At 47.4% G+C, this 22,498-nt stretch overlaps 1 protein-coding gene across 2 annotated transcripts in view; it reads right to left on the bottom strand.

Annotated features, from left to right (window-relative positions):
- The window catches only part of LOC121282102 (gamma-aminobutyric acid receptor subunit gamma-4-like), an 885,955-nt gene that overhangs the window by 806,817 nt on the left and 56,640 nt on the right, over nt 1-22,498 (bottom strand). The gene's annotated exons all lie outside the window — the stretch shown is intronic.

Below are 22,498 nucleotides of genomic sequence, written 5' to 3'. Positions count from 1 at the left end.
ATAAACCAACTCTCTTATTTTACCTCATCTCGAGTTTGCTGTGGGGTTATTAATAGAGGATTGGAATATACACCACCACATATAATGAGGGAAATCAAAAATCAAAAACAACTTTCTGTTTATGGATCAGTAGTGAGTGGAGAAATCAGAGCTATTTAAATTAAACCTTCTCCTGTCTGTAACATAGGCTAGAATTGGATATTTAGAATCACAGGATTAACATCACAGAATTATACCTTCTGTACTTTTTACATTCCTTCTGTTTTTTCTCTGCATTACTCTCTTTCCCATTATATATCATGCTCCTGTTATTAATTGCATTTTGTTATAATCTCTCTATTTATAGCTGGATGTATTTAATCATTACACTGTCTGTCTCTGGGAAGTATTTCCCAGTGGTGCTTAATCTGGAATTCCTTTAATCAATCTGGGCTGGTCCATCTTTGACTCAGTTGAGAAATTCAATATGCATCCTACCCATGTTAGACAATGATGTGTACTCACTATTGCAATGTAAGAAATGAGGCAGCGAATTTGTGCACAGCAAGCCCCCACTAACAGCAATGAGATAAATCACCACACAATCTGTTTAATGATACTGGTTGAGTAATAAATATTGGCCAGGATACTGAGGAGATTTTCCTGTTCCTCTTCAAATAGTGGTGTGGGATCTTATACATCCACTTGAGAGGGCAAACAGGGTCTTGGTTTAAAGTTTCAACTGAAGGACATCACCAGTGACAGAGCAGCACTCCCCCAGTATTGCACTGAAAGTCAGCCCAGATTTTGCATTCAAGTTTCTGGGGTGGGGCATGAATGCACAACTGGCTAACTCATGGCCATGATACCCATTTATGTTACAGGTCACTGTTCACCTCTCAGTTAGTTATAGGTGAGCAGTTAGGTGAATGGCCAAAATGAGCAGCCGGGTTCCACTGTAACATTCATGGGTCAATAAAATGGATCCCACACTGAGTGGGTGCTGCTAACACGGCATCAGCAATCCCCATCTGAGTGAATACAACGCCTGCAAACACAGAAACTCAGTATACATACACAGATTAGAGAATCTTCCAGCACAGGAGACCATTCAGCTCGCCAAGCCCATGCAGGCCCTCGACTGAGCTATCCAATAAGTTTAACTCATCTGCTCTTTCCCCATAGCCTTGTAAACTTTTCCCTTCAACTATACTCCATTCCCTTTAGAAAGTTATGATTGTGCCTACTTCCGCTGCCCTTTCAATCAATGCATTACTGATGTACTTTTTCATTCAACTAACGGCATTTTGATGCTGTCAAGTTATAGAATATTCATGAAGCCACACTTTGTTCAGCTGACAGTCTCACATTCAGAACTCCCCACTGAGGCAGCAGCTGGTGCACCAGGATTTTAAAAACGTATATACAAGATGAATAGTTTGTTCCTGGTTCACACTAGTGCCTAAATTAGCCTGTCACACTTTCAACTGCTAAAACACCCACTGCAAATTGGAAGTAAACTATATTATCAAGTTTGACACTGAAAACTCTTGGGTTAAAAAACAAAAGTTCAATCAGATGGATGCTTTCCAGCCCAGGGTGTCTGGACTAAATTGTTGTTAGGATCTCAAACTAATTCCACAGACCCACTCATTCTCCATATCCCTGTATTCCATGGGAGGCTAAACATAGATTGGCTGAGCACATCACCCTGAGCTTCCACTTGGCTCTCAGTTTATTTTTCCACTTTGCTGTCAATGTGACCCCTCTGCCCTCAGATAGAGTGAAGGAAATGGGACTGACTGGATTGCTGCATGGTGGGCCAGCATAGACTCGATGGGCCAAATAGCCTCCTTCTGTGCCGTAAATGACTCTATAGATATTTCCCGGAAAAACTGGAGTCAAAGGGAATCAACCAGGGGAAAACTCTACCCACAGTGTAGCACTCCCCCAGTACTGCACTGAAATTCAGCCTAGATTTTGTGTTCAAGTCTCTGGAGAGAGGCATGAATGCACAACTGTCTAACTAGCACAAAGGGAGATCATTGTAGCTGTTGGAGGTCAAACATCTCAGTTCCAGGACATCACTGCAGGAGTTCCTCAGGGTAGTGCCCCAGCCCAACCACCTTCAGCTGCTTCATTAGTGACCTTCCCTCCATCATAAGGACAGAAGTGGGGATGTTCGCTGATGATTGCACAATGTTCAGCACCACTCATAACTCCTCAGATACTGAAACAGCCCATGTCCAAATGCAGCATGACCTGGAAATATCCAGGCTTGAGCTTATAAGTGGCAAGTAATATTCGCACAACATAAGTGCCAGACAATTACCATCTCCCATAAGATAGAACCATCGCCCCTTGACATTCAATGGCATTACCACCACTGAATCCCCCCACTATCAACATCCTGGGGGGTAACCCCTTGACCGGAAACTGAACCAACCATATAAATACTGTGGCTGCAAAAGCAGTTCTGAGGCTGGGAATTCTATGGACAGTAACTCACCTCCTGACTCCCCAAAGCCTGTCTGCCATCTACAAGGCACAAGTCAGGAGTGTGATGGAATAATCTCCACTTGCCTGGATGAGTGCAACTCCTAAAACACTCAAGAAGCTCAACACCATCCAGGACAAAGCAGCTTGTTTGATTGTAACTCATCCACCACCTTCAACATTCATTCTTTCACCTGGCTATGCCCCTTTAGTTGTGAAAATATGATTTTTCAACTTTCACCTGACTGGACGTTTTGCAATTTGAACTGAGACAGAGCAAACTGTTTAAAAATGCAAGGCCACATTCCAAGTGAAGGTGAAAAACAAACAAATCACCCTCAGGGGAGTGTGGAGGGACAGACATTTCTTATAATCTAGACATCCATTGAAACTTGGAACTGCCTAAGAGACATTAAAAATGCAAAGTACTGGATATTGAAAAAAAATGGCTGCTACAGGCAGACACACCCAAAACCTCTAAGTCCTGAGCGAAGTCCACCTCACCATGTGCACGTTGTTTAAGTTGCGAAACACATCGGAGAGCAATCACGACTACATGCTTGGATCATCCAATGTTGGGGAATGATTCTGACAAGCAGAGCTTGTCAAGGTGCACTGGTGGAAAAGGCGGACCACTATTGATGGGTGGAGTGGACAATTGCAAACTGGTTTCACAGTGCCACATTGCTGGCTCATATCTGCCATGATGCCCAGCGCACATGAGGATGGAAAATTCCGGCCTTTGTTATGACTAATCAAGGAGGTTGAATAGAGGGGAGCCAGTACACCCCTTTTCACCTATTCATGACAACTCTCTCCACCACTGAAGCACAGTGGCAGCAGTGTGTGTACAATCTATAAGATGCATTGCAGCAAATTGCCAAGGCTCCTTTGACAGCACCTTCCAAACCCACAACCCCTACCACCACCTGGAAGTTCCCCTCCAAGTCACCTACCATCCTGACTTGGAAATATATCACTGTCCCTTCACTATCACTGGATCCAAATCCTGGAACTCCCTCCCTAACAGCACTGTCGGTGTACCCACACCACAGGGACTTCAGTGGTTCAAGAAGGCAGCTCATCACTACCTTCTCAAGGGCAATTAGGGATGGGCAATAAATGCTGGCCCAGTCTGTGATGCCCACATCCCATAAATAAATAAATTTAAAATAAATGACTCTATGACTCATGCTGTGTTCCAGTGAAGCTCATTGAAAGCTGGAGGAACAGCACCTCGCCTTCCGATTGGGCACTTGACAGCCTTCTGGATTCAACATTGAGTTCAACAGCTTCAGAGTATAACCTCGACCTACCTTATTTTCCTTTGCTTTGCCAATTTTGGTTTTATTCTTGTTTCTCTCTTGTTTTTACATTGTTACCATTGATGGCCCCCAAAGATCCATCTTTGGACTCCACCTATTTCTTATCTACATGCTGCCCCTCAACAAAATCATCTGAACACAAAGCATTAGTTTTCACATTTATGCTGATGACAGCCTGCTCTACCTCAGCACTGCCCCTCTTGACTTCTCCACTGTTGCTAAATTATCAGACTGATCAACTGACTTCCAGTACTGGAAGAGAAGAAATTTCCATTCCCTCGCTCTGGACTCCATCCCTGTCCCTGTAACAATCTGAGATTAAAGCCAGTCTGTTTGTGACCTTGGTGTTATAATTGGTCCCGAGATGAGCTTTCATCCTCATGTACACGCCATCACCAAGACCACCTATTTCATCCCTGTAACCTTGCCCAACTTCACCCCTGATCTGCAGTTTAAACTGTCATGTTTGCCTTTGTTACTTCTAGACTTGATTATTCCAATGTCCTCCTGACTGCTCCTCCACATTCTACCCTCCATAAATTCCAGCACATTCAAAACTCCACCACATGTAACAATTCGCATCGAGTCAACATGCCCAACACCCCTATGCTCAATGTTCGACCTTGGCTCTCGGTCAAGCAAGGTCTTAATTTAAAATTTTTATGTTCATTTTAATGACCTTTCCCCTCGCTTTCTCTGCAATCCTCGCTAGCACCACGGCCCTTCACAATATCTGTCTTCCTCAAATTCTGGCCTCTTGAGTTTCCCCGATTTCAATCATTCCACCATTCAGCTGCCAGGGTCCCCAAGCTCTGGGATTCCCTTCCAAAACCTCTCCACCTCTCTCACCTCACTTCCCTCCTTTAAGACACTGCTTAAAACCAACCTATTTGTCCAAGCTTTTGGTCATCTGACCTAAAATCTTCTTATGTGACTTAGTGTCATACTTTGTTTGAGAATGGTCCTCAGAAGAACCTTGGGACATTTTATTATCTTAAAGGCGCTATATCAATATAAGTTGTTGTCGTTTCAGATGGCAACTGTTCCTCATTCTGCCATTCACATCTCTCATGGACATGTCTGTTGCTTCTCATCCATTCCCTTTGGTCCTGAATGACCAATGCTTTTGTCATTTAATCTGTCCTGTTTTCCATCCTCTCTCAGGTCTTTCTCTTATGTTCTTTTTCTGCCCTCCCCCATTTGACCTACTTAAAACCTATTACATTTCTAACTTTTCCCAGTTCTGATGAAAGCTCATTGACCTGACATCTTTGAGTATTTCCAGCATTTTTAGTTTGCATTTCAAATTTCCAGCATCCGCAGAGTTTCATTTTGTACTCGTGTTTAAATTCACTGCCATTTCTCTACCAGAAATGTTCAGCTTGGGGAAGTTCTGCTCTCCTATTAAATGGGATTTCCATTGTCTCTTTTACCCTGTACGTCTTCATTGCTTTCTATTTCTACTCTCATATTTGATCAGGTATCTCCCAAAACCTGCTTTCACAGCCACATCTCCGTCCTCAGAAACAGTCCCCAGCTCTGACTTATCCCAAATGGACCCCAGCTGAAACTCCACCCTTTGTGTTTTGGGTCCATTCATGGTTATAGGTAACTCCTAAACATATTGCAAGACTCAAATTGTGGTTGTTGTCCCATGCTGAAATTCAAATTCAATGCTGTGCACTGGCACATACACACTCCTGACCTCTCCCTTAAGCACCACTGAATCACATCATCTCCACGTCGTGCCTTGGTCTCATTTCATCCCTCACCTCATTCAGAACATTTACAAAAACTTTTTTATCTTCCTTTCAGGAGTGATGGATTTCAAGCTCCAATGCCACATGGGTATGAACACTCCTCCAGATCTTTCTTCCCGTTCTCTTCCCTCTAACCCCATTGCTCTTTCCAATCTCACTCTTTGCCATGTATTCACAATACTGTTTGACCTTCCCCTCTCTAGGTGCTGAACAATCTGTCCAGGGTTTATGCCCTGACCTCAATGAATTTTGAGCTCAGTGTGATGCTGAACTCTCTTCTGCCACCTTCAACTCCATGCCGGCTTCTTTATGCAGGAGTCCTCTCCCCATTTCCAGTATTCTCCCTCTATCTGGGCCCTTCCCTCTGGCCTCTGGCTCTTGATCTTTTCACTGAGAACTGTCAGCGTGACACCAGTCGTCTCATTTTTCTGTGCTCTGTTCACTCACTCCAACCTATCCCTCTCTCAGCTTGCTGCATCTGTTCCCTCAGGTCCAACACTAACATTATCATAAAACCAAACAAGGTGGTGTCATTGATGTCCGGCGACCTGACCTCTACTTTGCAGAAGTCGAACGCCAACTCTCTGAAACTTCCTCCCATCTCCCATGGACCATGATCCCTGTACTGAACATCAAGCAATTGTTTGCAGAACCGTTGCTGACCTCATTTCCTCTGGAGATCTTTCATCCACAGCTTCCGACATTATGGTCACAAACCCCAAACAGCCCACTTCGACCTCCTTCCCAACACCCATAAAGGAGACTGCCCTGGGGAAATACATCATTTCAGCCTATTCTTGCCCGACTGAACTGAGCTCTTCCTACCTTTACTCTATTTAATCTCTCCTTGTGCGGTCTCTTCCCATCTATTCCTGTGTCTTTTTCAATACCATCCATCATTTCAACATTTTCCAGTTTCCTGGGCCTAAGCATCTGCTTTTCACTGTGGGCGTCAAATTGCTCTAGGCTTCGAGCCATCATCAGGGAAGTCTAAGAACTCTCTGCTTCTTCCTTGAACAGTGGCCCAACAAACATTCAACCACTGCCTGTTTGACTAAGCTTCTTCTCATATTGAACTATTTCTACTTCAACTCCACTCATGTCTTCCAAATAAAAAGGGGTGCTATGGGCACTAGCATGGCTTTAAGACATATCTGCTTTTTTGTGGGATATGTGGAACATTTCTTGTTCCAGTCATACTCAGAGCCCCTCCCTCTGCTCTTTTTCTAGTAAACTGATGATTGTATCACTGTTATTTACTCCCTGGCTCTGAACAGGAAAACTTCATCAATGTTGCTTCCAACTCTTATTCTCCTCTTACTTTCATAGGGCCAGATTCTTGCTCTTCCCATTTTTTGTTCTTTTTCTTGTTGAACTTACAAACCTGTAAGAGTCCGAAAGTAATTCCAAAGCAACAGAGGCCATCCGGAAACCACCATCCATTCTGTATTCAAAAACCACAAAATCGTCTCCACCCAGAAACCAACAAACCATCTCCACCCAGAAAACGCAACTCCTCTCAGCCAGGAAACACCAACTCCACTCCACCTGGAAATGACCAAACCATAGCCACCCAGAATTCAGCAAACCCTGTCCAACTAGAAATCATCAACTTCTCTCCAACAGGAAGCACAAAATCCGCTCCACCCGGAAATCACAAACTCCTCTCCACCCAAAATTCACCAACTGCTCTCCACCCGGAAATCACCAACTCCTCTCCACCCAAAATTCACCAACTGCTCTCCACCCGGAAATCACCAACTCCTCTCCACCAGGAAACCACAGCTCCTCTCCAACCGGAAATCACCAACTCCCCTCCAAGAGGTAACGCCAACTCATCACACCCCAAAATCACCAACTCCACTCCACCAGGAACTCACCAACTCCTCTTCACCCGGAAATCACAAACTCCTCTCCACCAGGAATCCGCAACTCGTCTGCACCATAAATCAGCAACTAATCTCCACCCGGAAATCACCAACTCATCTCAACGTGGAAATCACCAACTCCTCTTCACCAGGAAATACAAACTCATCTCAACCAGGAACTCATCGACTAATCTCCACTCAGAAATCAACAAATCTTCTACACACAGAAACCTCAACTCCTCTCCACCCGGAAATAACCAATTCCTCTCCACCAAGAAATCACCAACACCTCTCCAGCAGGAAACACCAACTCCTCTCCGCCCGGAAATCACTAACTCCTCTCAACGTGGAAATCAACAACTCCTCTCCCCAAGGAAACACAAACACCTCTCCACCAGGAACTCATCGACTCCTCTCCACTTGGAAATTACCAACTCTTCTACACACAGAAACCTCAACACTTCTCCACCCGGAAATCACCAATTCCTCTCCACCAAGAAATCACCATCTCCTCTCCAGCAGGAAAGACCAACTCCTCTCCACCCGGCAATCACTAACTCATCTCCACCCACAAATCACCAACTCCTCTAGACCAGGAAACACCAACTCCTCTCCACCCGGAAATCACCAAATCCTCTCCACCAGGAAATCATCAACTTCTCTACACCCGGAAACACAAACTCCGCTCCACCTGGAAATCACAAACTCCTCACCACCCGGAAATCACCAACTCCTCTCTACCCAGAAATCACCAACTCATCTCCACCAGGAAATCACAAAATGCTCTCCATCAGAAAACCCCAACTCCTCTCCACCCGAAATTCACCAACTGCTCTCCACCAGAAACTCACCAACTCCTCTCCACCAGGAAACCACAACTCCTCACACACCAAAATTACCAACTCCTCTCCACCAGGAACTCACCAACTCCTCTCCACCCAGAAATCACCAACTCCTCTACACCAGGAAACACCAACTCTTCTCCACCATAAATCACCAAGTACTTTACGCCCGGAAATCACCAACTCCTCTCAACGTGGAAATCAGCAAGTCCTCTCCCCAAGGAAACACAAACTCCTCTCTACCAGGAACTCATCGACTGCTCTCCACTTGGAAATCACCAACTCTTCTACACACAGAAACCTCAACTCATCTCCACCCGGAAATCACCAATTCCCCTCCACGAAGGAATCACCAACTCCTCTTCAACAGGAAACACCAACTCACTCCACAAGGCAATTACTAACTCCTCTCCACCCTGAAATCACCAACTGCCCTACACCAGGAAACACCAACTCCTCTTCACCAGGAATCCACAACAGCTCACACCCCAAAATCACCAACTCCTCTCCACCAGGAACTCACCAACTGCTCTCCACCCGGAAATCACAAACGCCTCTCCACCAGGAAACCCAAACTCCTCTCCACTGGTAAATCACCAACTAATCTCCACCCAAAAAGCACCAACTCATCTCAATGTGGAAATTGCCAACTTCTCTCCCTAAGGACACACAAACTAGTCTCCACCAGGAAACACAAACTCCTCTCCACCATGAACTCATTAACTCCTCTCCAATCGGAAATCACCAACTCTTCTACACACAGAAACCTCAACTCCTCTCCAACCGGAAATCACCAATTCCTCTCCACCAAGAAATCACCAACTCCTCTTCGGCAGGAAACACCAACTCCTCTCCAAGAGGCAATCACTAACTCCTCCCAACCCAGAAATCACCAAAACCTCTCCACCTGGAAATCACCAACTCCTCTCCACCAGGAAATAAACAACTCCTCTCCACCCGGAAATCACCAACACATCACCACCAGGAAACGCCAAAACCTCTCCACCCAAAAATCACCAACTCCTCTCCACCAGGAAATCACAAAATGCTCTCCATCAGAAAACCCCAACTCCTCTCCACCCGAAATTCACCAACTGCTCTCCACCAGAAACTCACCAACTCCTCTCCACCAGGAAACCACAACTCCTCACACACCAAAATTACCAACTCCTCTCCACCAGGAACTCACCAACTCCTCTCCACCCAGAAATCACCAACTCCTCTACACCAGGAAACACCAACTCTTCTCCACCATAAATCACCAAGTACTTTACGCCCGGAAATCACCAACTCCTCTCAACGTGGAAATCAGCAAGTCCTCTCCCCAAGGAAACACAAACTCCTCTCTACCAGGAACTCATCGACTGCTCTCCACTTGGAAATCACCAACTCTTCTACACACAGAAACCTCAACTCATCTCCACCCGGAAATCACCAATTCCCCTCCACGAAGGAATCACCAACTCCTCTTCAACAGGAAACACCAACTCACTCCACAAGGCAATTACTAACTCCTCTCCACCCTGAAATCACCAACTGCCCTACACCAGGAAACACCAACTCCTCTTCACCAGGAATCCACAACAGCTCACACCCCAAAATCACCAACTCCTCTCCACCAGGAACTCACCAACTGCTCTCCACCCGGAAATCACAAACGCCTCTCCACCAGGAAACCCAAACTCCTCTCCGCTGGTAAATCACCAACTAATCTCCACCCAAAAAGCACCAACTCATCTCAACGTGGAAATTGCCAACTTCTCTCCCTAAGGACACACAAACTAGTCTCCACCAGGAAACACAAACTCCTCTCCACCATGAACTCATTAACTCCTCTCCAATCGGAAATCACCAACTCTTCTACACACAGAAACCTCAACTCCTCTCCAACCGGAAATCACCAATTCCTCTCCACCAAGAAATCACCAACTCCTCTTCGGCAGGAAACACCAACTCCTCTCCAAGAGGCAATCACTAACTCCTCCCAACCCAGAAATCACCAAAACCTCTCCACCTGGAAATCACCAACTCCTCTCCACCAGGAAATAAACAACTCCTCTCCACCCGGAAATCACCAACACATCACCACCAGGAAACGCCAAAACCTCTCCACCCAAAAATCACCAACTCCTCTCCACCAGGAAACCTCAACTCCTCTAAACTCAGAAATCGCCAACTCCTCCCCACCCAAAAACCCCAACTCCTCTCCACCTGGATGTCACCAACTACTTTCCACCATGGAATCACCAGCTCCTCTCCACTTGGAAATCACCAAACCATCTACACCTGGAAATCACCAACACCCCTGCAACCGGAAATCACCAACTCCTGTCCACCCGGAAATCACCAACTCTTCACCAGAAAACCCCAACTCCTCTCCACCCGAAAATCACCAACTCATCTCAACGTGGAAATCACCAACTCCTCTCCCTAAGGAAACACAAACTCGTCTCTACCAGGAAACACAAACTCCTCTCCACCAGGAACTCATCAACTTCTCTCCACTCAGAAATCACCAACTCTTCTACACACAGAAACCTCAACTCCTCTCCAACCGGAAATCACCAATTCCTCTCCACCAAGAAATCACCAACACCCCTTCAGCAGGAAACACCAACTCCTCTCCAACAGGCAATCACTAACTCCTCTCCACCCAGAAATCACCAAACCCTCTCCACCTGGAAATCACCAACTCCTCTCTACCAGGAAATAAACAACTCCTCTCCACCCGGAAATCACCAACACATCTCCATGAGGAAATGCCAAAACCTCTCCACCCAAAAATCACCAACTCCTCTCCACCAGGAAAACCCAACTCCTCTAAACTCAGAAATCACCAACTCCTCCCCACCCAAAAACCCCAACTCCTCTTCACCTGGATGTCACCAACCACTTTCCACCAGGAAATCACCAGCTCCTCTCCACCTGGAAATCACCAAACCATCTACACCTGGAAATCACCAACACCCCTGCAACCGGAAATCACCAACTCCTGTCCACCCGGAAATCACCAACTCCTCTTCACGAGAAAACCCCAACCCCTCTCCAACCGAAAATCACCAACTCATCTCAACGTGGAAATCACCAACTCCTCTCCCTAAGGAAAAATAAACTCGTCTCCACCAGGAAACACAAACTCCTCTCCACCAGGAACTCATCAACTCCTCTCCACTCGGAAATCACCAACTCTTCTACACACAGAAACCTCAACTCCTTTCCACCAAGAAATCACCAACTCCTCTCCACCAGGAATCACCAACTCCTCTCCACTTGGATATAACCAACTCCGCTCCACCTGGAAATCACCAAACCCTCTCCAACCAGAAATCAACAACTCCTCTACACCAGGAAATGCCAACTCATTTACACCAGGTCACCCCAACTCCTCCCCACCAGGAAATCACAAGGTCCTCACCAGTAGGAAACAGGAACTCCACTCCACCAGGAAACCACAACTCCTCTCCAACCAGAAATCAACAACTCCTCTCCACGCGGAAATCATTAACTCCTATCCCACTTGAAATGCCAACTGCTCAACTCCCCAAAATCACCAACTCCTCTCCACCCAGAAATCACAAACCCCTCTCCACCCGGAAATCACCAACACATCTCCACCAGGAAACGCCAAAACCTCTCCACCCAAAAATCACCAACTCCTCTCCACCAGGAAACCCCAACACCTCTAAACTCAGAAATCACCAACTCCTCCCCACCCAAAAACCCCAACTCCTCTCCACCTGGATGTCACCAACTACTCTCCACCAGGAAATCACCAGCTCCTCTCCACCTGGAAATCACCAAACCATCTACACCTGGAAATCACCAACACCCCTGCAACTGGAAATCACCAACGCCTGTCCACCCAGAAATTAACTCCTCTTCACCAGAAAACCCCAACTCCTCTCCACCCAAAAATCACCAACTCATCTCAACGTGGAAATCACCAACTCCTCTCCCTAAGGAAACATAAACTCGTCTCCACCAGGAAACACAAACTCCTCTCCACCAGGAACTCGTCAACTCCTCTCCACTAGGAAATCACCAATTCCTCTCCACCAAGAAATCACCAACTCCTCTCCACCAGGAAACACCGACTCCTCTCCACTTGGATATAACCAACTCCGCTCCACCTGGAAATCACCAAACCCTCTCCAACCAGAAATCAACAACTCCTCTACACCAGGAAACGCCAACTGCTTTACACCAGGTCACCCCAACTCCTCCCCACCAGGAAATCACAACGTCCTCTCCATTAGGAAACAGGAACTCCACTCCACCAGGAAACTACAACTCCTCTCCAACCAGAAATCAACAACTCCTCTCCACACGGAAATCATTAACTCCTATCCCACTTGAAACGCCAACTGCTCAACACCCCAAAATCAACAACTCCTCTCCACCAGGAAATAGGCGACTCATCTCCACCAGAAATCACCAACACGTCTCTACCAGGAAACCACAACTCCTCTCCACTCGGAAATCATCAACTCCTCTTCACACAGGAACCTCAAATCCTCTCCACCCGGAATTCACCGACTCCTCTCCACTCGGAAATCACAAATTCCTCACCACCCGGAAATCAACAACTCCTCTCGACCCGGAAATCGCCAACGCCTCTCCACCAGGAAATCACCAAATGCTCTCCATCCGAAAACCCAAATTCATCTCCACCTCAAATTCACCAACTGCTCTCTACCCGGAAATCACTGACTCCTCTCCACACGGAAATCACAAACACCTCTCCACACAGAAATCTCAACTTCTCTCCACCCGGACATCACCAACTCCTCTCCAGCTGGAAACACCAACTCCTCTCCACCCGGCAATCACCAACTCCACTCCACCGGGAAATCCCCAAACCCTCTCCACCTGGAATTCACCAAACCCTCTCCACCCAGAAATCATCAACTTCTCTCCAACAGGAAACAAAAACTCTGCTCCACGTGGAAATCACGAACTCCTCACCCGGAAATCACCAACTCCTCTCCACCTGAAAGTCACCAACTGCTCTCCACCTGGAAATCACCAACTTCTCTCCACCAGGAGACCACAGCTCCTCTCCACCAGGAAAGCACAGCTCCTCTCCACCCGGAAATGAACAATTCCTCTCCACCTGGAAATCACCAACTCCTCTCCACCAGGAAAGCCCAACTCCTCTCCAGCGTAAATCAGCAACTACTCTCCGCCCGGAAATCACCAACTCCTCTCAATGTGGAAATCACCAACTCCTCTCCCCAAGGAAATACAAACTCCTCTCCAACAGGAACTCATTGAGTCTTCTCGACTCAGAAATCACCAAAACTTCTACACACAGAAACCTCAACTCCTTGCCCCAAGGAAATCACCAATTCCTCTCTACCAAGAAATCACCTAACCCTCTACACCAGGAAACACCAACTCCCCTCCACCCGGAAATCACCAACTCCTATCCACCAGGAAAGCATCAACTTCTCTCCAAAAGGAACCACCATGTCCTCTCTAAGTAGAAATCACCAACTCCTCTCAACCAGAAAACACCAACTCTTTTAAACCACGAAAGCCCACCACCTCCCCACCAGGAAATCACAAACTTCTCTACACACGGAAATCACAAACACCTCTCCCTCATGATACGCCAACTCCTCTCCACCCCGAAACCACCAACTCCTCTCCACCTGGAAATCACCAACACATCTCCACCAGGAAACCGCAAATCCTCTCCACCCAAAAATCACCAACTCCACTCCACCAGGAAACCCCAAATTTTCTAAATGCAGAAATCACCAACTCCTCTCCACCCAAAATCCCCAACTCCTCTCCACCCGGATGTCACCAACTACTCTCCACCAGGAAATCACGAGCTCCTGTCCACCTGGAAATCACCAAACCATCTACACCTGGAAATCACCAACTCCACTAAACCAGAAATCACCAAACCCTCTCCACCAGGAATCACCAACTCCTATCCACCCGGAAATCACCAACTCCTCTCCACCAGAAAACCCAAACTCCTCTCCAACCAAAAATCACCAACTCCTCTCCAAGCGGAAATCACCAACTCCTCTCCACCAGGAAATGACAAATCCTTTACAACAGATCACCCCAACTCCTCCCCACCAGGAAATCTCAAACTCCTCTCCAGTAGGAAACCGCAACTCCTCTCGACCAGGAAACCGCAACTCCTCTCCACCCAGAAATCAACAACTCCTCTCCACACAGAAATCATTAACTCCTATCCCGCTTGAAACACCAACTCCTCTACATGCCAAAATCAACAGGTCCTCTTAACCAGGAAATACATGACTCCTCTCCACCCGGAAATCACCAATACGTCTCTACCAGGAACCACAACTCCTCTCCACTCGGAATTCATCAACTCCTCTCCACCAGGAAATAAACAACTCCTCTCCACCCGGAAATCACCAACACATATCCACCAGGAAACGCCTAAACCTCTCCACCCAAAAATCATCCAACTCCTCTCCACCAGGAAACCCCAACTCCTCTAAACACAGATATCACCAACTCCTCCCCACCCAAAAACCCCAAAATCTCTCCACCTGGATGTCAACAACTACATTCCACCTGGAAATCACCAGCTCCTCTCCACCTGGAAATCACCAAACCATCTACACCTGGAAATCACCAACACCCCTGCAACTGGAAATCACCAACTCTTGTCCACCCGGAAATCACCAACTCCTCTTCACCAGAAAACTCCAACTCCTCTCCACCCGAAAATCACCAACTCATCTCAACGTGGAAATCACCAACTCCTCTCCCTAAGGAAACACAAACTTGTCTCCACCAGGAAACACAAACTCCTCTCCACCAGGAACTCAGCAACTCCTCTCCACTCGGAAATCACCAACTCTTCTACACACAGAAACCTCAACTCCTCTCCAACCGGAAATCACCAATTCCTCTCCACCAAGAAATCACCAACTCCTCTTCAGCAGGAAACTCCAACTCCTCTCCACCAGGCAATCACTAATTCCTCTCCATCCAGAAATCACCAAACCCTCTCCACCTGGAAATCACCAACACCTCTCTACCAGGAAATAAACAACTCCTCTCCACCCGGAAATCACCAACACATCTCCACCAGGAAATGCCAAAACCTCTCCACCCAAAAATCACCAACTCTTCTCCACCAGGAAACACCAACTCCTCTAAAATCAAAAATCACCAATTCCTCCCGACCCAAAAACCCCAACTCCTCTCCACCTGGATGTCAACAACTACTTTCCACCAGGAAATCACCAGCTCCTCTCCACCTGGAAATCACCAAACCATCTACACCTGGAAATCACCAACTCCTGTCCACTCGGAAATCACCAACTCCTCTTCACCAGAAAACCCCAACTCCTCTCCACCCGAAAATCACCAACTCGTCTCAACGTGGAAATCACCAACAACTCTCCCTAAGGAAACATAAACTCGTCTCCACCAGGAAACACAAACTCCTCTCCACCAGGAACTCGTCAACTCCTGTCCACTCGAAATCACCAACTCTTCTACACACAGAAACCTCAACTCCTCTCCAACTGGAAATCACCAATTCCTCTCCACCAAGAAATCACCAACTCTTCTACACACAGAAACCTCAACTCCTTTCCACCAAGAAATCACCAACTCCTCTCCACCAGGAATCACCAACTCCTCTCCACTTGGATATAACCAACTCCGCTCCACCTGGAAATCACCAAACCCTCTCCAACCAGAAATCAACAACTCCTCTCCACACGGAAATCATTAACTCCTATCCCACTTGAAATGCCAACTGCTCAACTCCCCAAAATCACCAACTCCTCTCCACCCGGAAATCACAAACTCCTCTCCACCAGGAAACCCAATCTCCTCTCCACTGGGAAATCACCAACTAATCTCCACCTGAAAAGCACCAACTCATCTCAATGTGGAAATCACCAACTCCTCTCCCTAAGAAAACACAAACTCATCTCCACCAGGAAACACAAACTCCTCTCCACCAGGAACTCATCAACTCCTCTCCACTCGGCAATCACTTCTACACACAGAAACCTCACCTCCTCTCCAACCGGAAATCACCAATTCCTCTCCACCAAGAAATCACCAACTCCTCTTCAGCAGGAAACACCAACTCCTCTCCACCAGGCAATCACTAACTCCTCTCCTCCCAGAAATCACCAAACCCTCTCCACCCGGAAATCACCAACACATCTCCACCAGGAAACCCAAACTCCTCTCCACTGGGAAATCACCAACTAATCTCCACCTGAAAAGCACCAACTCATCTCAATGTGGAAATCACCAACTCCTCTCCCTAAGAAAACACAAACTCCTCTCCACTGGGAAATCACCAACTAATCTCCACCTGAAAAGCACCAACTCATCTCAACGTGGAAATCACCAACTCCTCTCCCTAAGGAAACACAAACTCGTCTCCACCAGGAAACAAAAACTCCTCTCCACCAGGAACTCATCAACTCCTCTCCACTCGGAAATCACCAACTCTTCTACACACAGAAACCTCAACTCCTTTCCACCAAGAAATCACCAACTCCTCTCCACCAGGAATCACCAACTCCTCTCCACTTGGATATAACCAACTCCGCTCCACCTGGAAATCACCAAACCCTCTCCAACCAGAAATCAACAACTCCTCTACACCAGGAAATGCCAACTCATTTACACCAGGTCACCCCAACTCCTCCCCACCAGGAAATCACAACGTCCTCACCAGTAGGAAACAGGAACTCCACTCCACCAGGAAATCACAACTCCTCTCCAACCAGAAATCAACAACTCCTCTCCACACGGAAATCATTAACTCCTATCCCACTTGAAATGCCAACTGCTCAACTCCCCGAAATCACCAACTCCTCTCCACACGGAAATCACAAACTCCTCTCCACCAGGAAACCCAAACTCCTCTCCACTGGGAAATCACCAACTAATCTCCACCCGAAAAGCACCAACTAATCACCAACTCTTCTACACACAGAAACCTCACCTCCTCTCCATCCGGAAATCACCAATTCCTCTCCACCAAGAAATCACCAACTCCTCTTCAGCAGGAAACACCAACTCCTCTCCACCAGGCATTCACTAACTCCTCTCCACCCAGAAATCACCAAACCCTCTCCACGCGGAAATCACCAACACATCTCCACCAGGAAACCCCAACTCCTCTAAATTCAGAAATCACCAACTCCTCCCCACCCAAAAACCCCAACTCCTCTCCACCTGGATGTCACCAACTACTCTCCACCAGGAAATCACCAGCTCCTCTCCACCTGGAAATCACCAAACCATCTACACCTGGAAATCACCAACACCCCTGCAACTGGAAATCACCAACTCCTGTCCACCCGGAAATCACCAACTCCTCTTCACCAGAAAACCCCAACTCCTCTCCACCCGAAAATAACCAACTCATCTCAACGTGGAAATCACCAACTCCTCTCCCTAAGGAAACATAAACTCATCTCCACCACGAAACACAAACTCTTCTCCACCAGGAACTCATCAACTCCTCTCCACTCGGAAATCACCATCTCTTCTACACACAGAAACCTCAACTCCTCTCCAACCGGAAATCACCAATTCCTCTCCACCAAGAAACACCAACTCCTCTCCACTTGGATATAACCAACTCCGCTCCACCTGGAAATCACCAAACCCTCTCCAACCAGAAATCAACAACTCCTCTTCAAAAGGAAATGCCAACTCATTTACACCAGGTCACCCCAACTCCTCCCCACCAGGAAATCACAATGTCCTCTCCAGTAGGAAACAGGAACTCCACTCCACCAGGAAACCACAACTCCTCTCCAACCAGAAATCAACAACTCTTCTCCACACGGAAATCATTAACTCCTATCCCACTTGAAACGCCAACTGCTCGACTCCCCAAAATCAACAACTCCTCTCCACCAGGAAATACGCCACTCATCTCCACCAAAGCCACCACTCTTCTCCACCTGGATGTCAACAACTACTCTCCACCAGGAAATCACCAGCTCCTTTCCACTTGAATTCACCAACCACTTTCTAACAGGAAACACCAACTCTGCTCCACCAAAGCCACAACTCTTCTCCACCTGGATGTCACCAACTCCTCTCCACCAGGAAACATCAACTCCTATCCACCCAAAAATCAACAACTCTTCTTCAACAGGACAAACCAACCCCTCTTCAACAGGAAACACCAACTCATCTCCACCAGGAAACCACAAATCCTCTCCACCCAAAAATCACCAACACCTCACCACCAGGAAACCCCAACTCAGATAAATTCAGAAATCACCAACTCCTCTCCACCCAAAAACCCCAACTCCTCTCCACCCGGATGTCACCAACTACTCTCCACCAGGAAATCACGAGCTCCTGTCCACCTGGAAATCACCAAACCATCTACACCTGGAAATCACCAACTCCCCTACAACCAGAAATCACCAAACCCTCTCCACCAGGAATCAAAAACTGCTATCCACCCGGAAATCACCAACTCCTCTCCACCAGAAAACCCAAACTCCTCTCCAACCAAAAATCACCAACTCCTCTCCAAGCGGAAATCACCAACTCCTCTCCACCAGGAAATGACAAATCCTTTACAACAGATCACCCCAACTCCTGCCCACCAGGAAATCTCAAACTCCTCTCCAACAGGAAACACCAACTCCTATCCACCAGGAAACGTCAACTTCTTTACATCAGGTCACCTCAACTCCTCCCCGCCAGGAACTCACAACCTCCTCTCAAGTAGGAAACAGGAACAACTCTTCACCAGGAAACCGCAACTCCTTTGGAAATCAACACCTCCTCTCCACACGCAAATCATGAACTCCTATCCGGTTTGAAACGCCAACTCCTCTACACGCCAAAATCAACAACTCCTCTCCACCAGGAAATCAGCGACTCCTCCCCACCTGGAAATCACCAACACATCTCTACCAGGAAACCACAACTCCTCTCCACTCGGAAATCAGCAACTCCTCTACACACAGGAACCTCAAATCCTTTCCACCTGGAATTCACCAACTCCACTCCACCCAGCATTCACCAATTCCTCTCCACCCAGAAATCACCAACCACTCTCTACCAGGAAACACCAACTCCTCTCCAGCTGGATGTCACCAACTCCTCTCCACCAGGAAATCACCAGCTTCTTTCCACCTGGAAATCACCAAACCCTCTAACCATGGAAAGCATCAGCTCCCCTACACCCAGAAATCACCAACTTCTCGCCACCCGGTAATCACCAACTCCACTCCACCAGGAAACATCAACTCCTATCTACCCAAAAATCACCAACTGCTCTCCAACAGAAAACACCAACTCCTCTCCACCCGGAAATCACCATCTCCTCTACACCAGGAAACACCAAATCCTCTCCACCAGGAATCACCAACTACTCTCTACACGAAAATCAACAACTCCTCTCCACCAGGAAACACCAACTCCTCTCCACCAGGAAACACCAACTCCTCTCTACACGAAAATCAACAACTCCTCTCCAACAGAAAACACCAACTCCTCTCCACCCGGAAATCAACAACTCCTATCCACCAGGAAAGCATCAACTTCTCTCCAAAAGGAAACACCAAGTCCTCTCTAAGTAGAAATCACCAACTCCTCTCAACCAGAAAATACCAACTCTTTTAAACCAGGAAAGCCCACCACCTCCCCACCAGGAAATCACAAACTTCTCTACACACGGAAATCACTAACACCGCTCCCTCATGATACGCCAACTCCTCTCCATCCCGAAACCACCAACTCCTCTCCACTTGGAAATCACCAACACATCTCCACCAGGAAACCGCAAATCCTCTCCACCCAAAGATCACCAACTCCTCTCCACCAGGAAACCCCAAATCTTCTAAATTCAGAAATCACCAACTCCTCTCCACCCAAAATCCCCAACTCCTCTCCACCCGGATGTCACCAACTACTCTCCACCAGGAAATCACGAGCTTCTGTCCACCTGGAAATCACCAAAACATCTACACCTGGAAATCACCAACTCACCTGCAACCAGAAATCACCAAACCCTCTCCAACAGGAATCACCAACTCCTATCCACGTGGAAATCACCAACTCCTCTCCACCAGAAAACCCAAACTGCTATCCAACCGAAAATCACCAACTCCTCTCCAAGCGGAAATCACCAACTCCTCTCCACCAGGAAATGACAAATCCTTTAGAACAGATCACCCCAACTCCTCCCCACCAGGAAATCACAACCTCCTCTCCAGTAGGAAACCGCAACTCCTCTCGACCAGGAAACCGCAACTCCTCTCCACCCGGAAATAAACAACTCCTCTCCACCCGGAAATCAACAACTCCTCTCCACACAGAAATCATGAACTCCTATCCCGCTTGAAACGCCAACTCCTCTACATGCCAAAATCAACAAGTCCTCTTGACCAGGAAATACGTGACTCCTCTCCACTCAGAATTCACCAACTCCTCTCCACCAGAATTCACCAACCACTTTCTACCAGGAAACACCAACTCCTCTCCACCAAATCCACAACTCCTCTCCACCTGGATGTCACCAACTCCTCTCTACCAGGAAATCACCAGCTCCTTTCCACTTGGAAATCACCAACCCTCTACACCTGGAAATCACCAACCCCCTACACCTGGAAATCACCAACTTCTCGCCACCCGGAAATCACCAACTCCTCTCCACCGGAAACATCAACTCCTATCCACCTAAAAATCACCAACTCTTCTTCAACAGGAAACACCAACCCCTCTCCAACAGGAAACACCAACTCCTCTCCACCAGGAAACTGCAAATCCTCTCCACCCAAAAATCACCAACTCCTCTCCACCAGGAAACCCCAACTCATCTAAATTCAGAAATCACCAACTCCTCTCCACCCAAAAACCCCAACTCCCCTCCACCCGGATGTCACCAACTACTGTCCACCAGGAAATCACAAGCTCCTGTCCACCTGGAAATCACCAAACCATCTACACCTGGAAATCACCAACTCCCCTACAACCAGAAATCACCAAACCCTCTCCACCAGGAATCACCAACTCCTATCCACCCGGAAATCACCAACTCCTATCCACCCGGAAATCACCAACTCCTCTCCACCAGAAAACCCAAACTCCTCTCCAACCGAAAATCACCAACTCTTCTCCAAGCGGAAATCACCAACTCCTCTCCACCAGGAAATGACAAATCCTTTACAACAGATCACCCGAACTCCTCCCCACCAGGAAATCACAACCTCCTCTCTCCAGTAGGAAACCGCAACTCCTCTCGACCAGGAAACCGCAACTCCTCTCCACCCAGAAATCAACAACTCCTCTTCACCAGGAAGCACCAAGTCCTCTCCACCTGGACATCACCAAATGCCCTCCACCCAGAAATCACCAAACCCTCTCCACCAGGAAAGCACCTACTCCTCTCCAAGCAAAAATAACAAACTACACTCCACCCAGATGTCATCAACTCCTCTCCAGCAGGAAACACGAAATGCACTCCACATGGAAATCACCAACCCCTCTCCACCCAACAACACTAAATCCTCTCCACCAACGAATCACCAAATCATCTCCAACTAGAAATCACCAAACAACCTCCACCTAGAAATCTACAAATCCACTCTACCTGGAAATCACCAACTCCTCTACACCAGTAAACCACAAAGCCTATTCACACAGAAAAGACCACTCCTCTCCACCCGGAATTCACAAACATGTCTCCACCAGGAAACCCCAACTCCGCTAAACTCGCAAATCACCAACTCCTCTCCAACCGAAATCCCCAACTCCACTCCATCCGGATGTCACCAACTACTCTCCACCAGGAAATCATGAGCACCTCTCCACCTGGAAATCACCAAACCATCTACACCTGGAAATCACCAATTCCCCTACACCCAGAAATCACAAACTCCTCTCCATCAGGATTTACCAACTCCTATCCACCAGGAAACATCAACTTCTTTACATCAGGTCACCTCATCTCCTCCCCGCCAGAAACTCACAACTTCCTCCCCAGTAGGAAACAGGAACACCTCTTCACCAGGAAACCGCAACTCATCTGCACCCGGAAATCAACAACTCCTCTCCACACGCAAATCATGAACTCCTATCCGGTTTGAAACGCCAACTCCTCTACACGCCAAAATCAACAACTCCTCTCCACCAGGAAACCCGAAATCTTCTAAATTCAGAAATCACCAACTCCTCTCCACCCAAAATCCCCAATTCCTCTCCACCCGGATGTCACCAACTAC

Source organism: Carcharodon carcharias, chromosome 9, assembly GCF_017639515.1.
Source record: "Carcharodon carcharias isolate sCarCar2 chromosome 9, sCarCar2.pri, whole genome shotgun sequence".
NCBI classification, from domain to species: domain Eukaryota; kingdom Metazoa; phylum Chordata; class Chondrichthyes; order Lamniformes; family Lamnidae; genus Carcharodon; species Carcharodon carcharias.
The sequence above is the reverse complement of the archived record's forward strand: the minus strand, read 5'-3'. Positions and strand labels throughout refer to the sequence as shown.